We start from the raw sequence: 4,581 nt of genomic DNA, 5'->3' as shown, positions 1-4,581 counted from the left end.
AAAAATGAGCTAGGGTTTTCACAATTTCCTATTTATACTTGTGTATGCGAAATGTCCATTTCGCCCTTGCGATGAATTATGGAAATCCCCTTGCTGATTCCTTTCGGGTTTTGGACTCGTAACTTTTTTTTTACTCGTTTTTCGTCGGAAACCTCCTAATTTATTTTGCGACTTCGCCCTAGGCCCAAATGAAAGAACATTGGCCCAAACTTAAATTGTCGGCCCAATAGGTGGTCTCGACACCAAAACCATTTCCAAAATCGATTTCTTCACTTAAATCACCTTGCGAAAATCTTATTGGCGAAAAATTGCATTCTAAATATTAAACAAAATTTTCGGGGGCTCACAAACTAGATCTTGCACTCTTCATAAGAAATTATCCTTGGGATGTCTAGTATTAATCTGGAAAGTTTCAACTTATTTGAATCTTGTTTGGTTAGTCTTCCGCCCCTCTTTCCTTGTTTAGCTCGGTTTCTCCTAGCCGAAGTAAGAAAATGTGCTAAAAGTTGACTTTTCATTTCCATGCTTCCATCATTTCCTTTTCTTACAGCTCGCATAATTCTCCATAGTAGGCTTTATTTAGCCTCTAAATAATATATTTCGAACTTGTCGACAATATATAGCTTGAGCCACTGACATTGGCTCAATTTCTCCAACACATGCCTTGTCAGGCCAAAATGCTCATTTTGGGTCCAAACACAAACATCTGTGTGTGATAGCTAAAAATAAAAAAATTATTAGATAATTTTAGCAGACATCTGTGACAAATGTTTTACACACAGACATCTGTGTGTAATAACAGAAATATAATTTATTAAACAATTTTATATCCATAAACATCTGTAACAACGGTTTTACACACAGATATTTGTGTGTAATAACAAACATATAATGCATTAAACAATTTTATACTCTTTCAATTTTTATTTCCTTCCCAAAAATTAAAAGATTTAATAGAAAGAGTTTCAAAGCAGAATTTGTGAATAACTATTGCTCACAGAAAGTGACTAAACAAATAAATGAAAAACATATACTCAAAAGAAAAAAAGAAAAAAAAAAAGGTTAACTGATTACACGTGAAAATCTCTTTCTTGCCTTCAAAAATTGAAAAACTTTATCTACTCTCTCTCTCTCAATTTAGGGAAAAATTCACCAACGGTATCTGGACACTTAGGGGACTTTCAGAATGATACCTGAAGTTACAAAGTTATCAATGTGATACCTGGACTCATTTTTTCGTATCAACATCGTACCTACGACCAATTTCCATAACGGCTCCGTGACGGAAATTAGCCGTAGGTATCACATTGATACGAAAAAATAAGTCCAGGTATCACATTGATAACTTTGTAAGTTCAGGTATCATTCTGAAAGTCCCTAAGTGTCCAGACACCGTTGGTGAATTTTTCCCAATTTTGCACGTGAGTCACTTAATGAAGACAAAATGACCGATTTACCCTCAAATTCTTTCTTTCTTTTCTTTTCTCTTTTTTCTTTATTCTTCTTTCTTTCTTTCTTTCTTTCTTCTTCTTCTTCTTTTCTGGTTTCTTCTTCCCCTGATTTGAATCATCAAGATTCAAATCATCTTGCTCGTCCGATTCCCATCGCCGATCGCTGATCAAACACCGCCGCTGCGTCTGAATCCACCTTCATGCACCACAGATGTTTATGGTTCCCCTAACTTCAAATCCTATAGCAAATTGAAATTGTGGATTGAGACTTCACCGTTCACTCCGAGTTCATCCCTCCCGCCGCCGCCAATGACTTGACCACCACCACTCTCGTTCTCTCCTCCGACCCCCTTTTATACACCATTGATCAGAAACTCAGACCCCGCCAGCCCTGCACTCTCAAATCACAGCTCCAATCACACCCCTCCATCCTCTCCTTCTTCCCGACATGCAACACCACCTCCACACCGTCCTCACCTGCAACTTCATCGGTTTAGCCGACAACTTCGGCCTCTAGCCCAACTTCGATCAGAAGCAATTTTCGGCAGACAAAGATTAACAACTTCGGCCTCAACACCATCCTCACCTGTAGAAACTTTGAGCTATTCTTATTCACCAGCTTCGCCACTCCGCTGCTACCCACCATTTTGCCTCGCCGATTAGTAAACAAAGGACTCGGAGCCTCCACCATCGAGAAATTGAGGCTCACGTTCTGCGTGTCCTGCGCGGCCAATCGACGACCTTGCTAGGCTGGTCGTATCCAAGCCGGTCCTGCATGTCGTAGAATTGAATGGCGGTGTGGGCGACGAGCCTGATACTGCGATCCCTGGGGCCTTTGGTGGTGCAAACCTTGCTGTGGCTGTCCTTCCGGCCGGTGGCCCTTAGAATGTGGCCTTGAGCCTCCACGATTTCGCTAGCGGTGGAGGAAGAAGCAGTCCTTATCCCCAAACCCAATCGAGAAGCAGCGGAGGATGACGTTGTTGTGCGGTGGTGGAGGTTGTTGTGGTCAAGTCATTGGCGACGGCGGCAGGGATGAACTCGGAGTGTGCGGTGAAGCCTCAATGCACAATTTCAATTTGCTATAGGATTTGAAGTTGGGGGAACCAGAAACATCTGTGGTGCATGAAGGTGGATTGAGACACAGCGGCGGTGGGAATCGGACGAGCAAGATGATTTGAATCTTGATGATTCAAATCAGGGGAAGAAGAAACCAGAAAAGAAGAAGAAGAAAGAAAGAAAGAAAGAAAGAAAGAAGAATAAAGAAAAAAAGAAAAGAAAAGAAAGAAAGAATTTGAGGGTAAATCGGTCATTTTGTCTTCATTAAGTGACTCACATGCAAAATTGGGAAAAATTCACCAACGGTGTCTGGACACTTAGGGACTTTCAGAATGATACCTAAACTTACAAAGTTATCAATGTGATACCTGAACTCATTTTTTCGTATCAATGCCGTACCTATGACCAATTTCCGTCACGGAGCCGTTACGGAAATTAGTCATAGGTACGGCATTGATACGAAAAAATGAGTTCAGGTATCACATTGATAACTTTGTAAGTTTAGGTATCATTCTGAAAGTCCCTTAAGTGTCCAGACACCGTTGGTGAATTTTTCCCCTCAATTTATTCCGATCTGTTGTGCATTTATCTCTGGCTTTCTTACCTTTCAAAACTGACTGTCCCTCGCTCTCTCTTTCCATCTGCTACGAGACTATGAGAGTCATAGCTTTAATTAGAGTCAAAACTGAAAAACTGCATTTATCTCATCTCTTGTCCTACAGCCTATTTCAAATACTCAACTATCCCAATCTCAGTCTCATCTAACTTCTAATTGAAAAACCATTCAGAGTTTATGTCCACACATGTACAGATAGATCAGGAAGAAGCAGCCCTAGAAATTGAAGGCGGATCGTGTTGCTGGATCAGTTTTGGTGGATCGGAAAGGAGATGACGTCGGTGCTCCGATCGGCGTGATTGATGACATCGTCGGAGTATGCCTTCTTTCTGGTTGGTTCACCTCTCCAATCGCTGTTCTGTTTGAGATCCAGCCTGTGTTAGGTTGGATCCGGTCCGATCCGTTGGATGGCTGAAATTGTGATGCTTGGATTGGCATCTATCACCTAGTTTGTTGTTGAGCATAATGTATCGGCTTTCTTCCTCTCTCTCTATTATCTTCGAACCCAGATCCGATCCCCAATCTAAGAAAAAGATAGTTTGATATCAGGTCTTTACTTGATCCCTTATCTCGATATTATGCTCAAATCGTTTAGGATCTTGAATTGTTTTTAATCTTCTTGGTTCCTGTTGTTTGTTATGGAATAGATGTGTAGGTTTATGAAAATATTTGCGAGATCTGGGTTTTGTAGAATCTTTGTGAGTAGAAATCGGAGGTGGAGGTGAAAGAGAGCTATCCTGGGTTTCAGCACACGAAAAATTTGAAACACGTATATATAAGGAAACTCTAATCTTAGTTCTTTTGGGCTTATAATTAGCGTTCACGCTTTTTTTTTTTTTTTTTTTTTGCGATGAGTTCTATCAGTTTTTGATTAGTGAAATGAGTTTTTTTATGTTCTATGCTATTGTGATAGATGCTTGATTAGTTACTCTCCGTTTGAAGTTTTGCTTCTTATTTCATCTCAGCTTAGAAGGAGCGAGCCAAGAGGACAAGTATTGATGTGTGGACTGCTTTGATTATCAGCCTCAGCTGAGCGTTGAATGTTGGTTTTCCAGAGGGTACGACTTCGAAAAGAAAGGAGCAAAACAAAATAGTAGCAGCTACATTTTTCTTTTCTTATTGTGTTGTTGTATTATGTTTTTCGTTGTTCCCTTGTAAATATTTACTGGGGTATTGGCGTTCATTCTCCGCTCCCTCTCTGTATCATTTCTCGAATAAATTAGATATTTTGATGATTTCTGGATATCTTGAATTACTATCATTGTTTTAATTTTCAGATAAATGTTTTTAAAAAAATATTGTAACAAAAGAAAAGAAGAAGAAATGTTTATAATTTTGGCCTCAACTGACGCTGATATTTTCAGTTGAATTGATTGATATGAAACAGATGATATGTGGGTGGGTCCCACTCAAAACTTCACACAGACCTTTTTTTATCCGTACCGAGAGACCAACACC

General features: G+C 39.8%; 1 long non-coding RNA gene across 1 annotated transcript; it reads left to right on the top strand.

Moving 5' to 3' along the window:
• The first annotated feature begins 3,107 nt into the window (after positions 1-3,107).
• On the top strand, positions 3,108-4,366 carry LOC112181543. Its single transcript, XR_002928943.2, has 2 exons — positions 3,108-3,672; positions 4,089-4,366. It is a non-coding gene; the product is annotated as an uncharacterized LOC112181543 (long non-coding RNA).
• The last annotated feature ends 215 nt before the right edge of the window (positions 4,367-4,581 follow it).

Source organism: Rosa chinensis, chromosome 1 (genome assembly GCF_002994745.2).
Source record: "Rosa chinensis cultivar Old Blush chromosome 1, RchiOBHm-V2, whole genome shotgun sequence".
NCBI classification, from domain to species: Eukaryota; Viridiplantae; Streptophyta; class Magnoliopsida; order Rosales; family Rosaceae; genus Rosa; species Rosa chinensis.
Note: the sequence above shows the minus strand (reverse complement) of the source record. Positions and strands in the feature narration are given on the sequence as shown.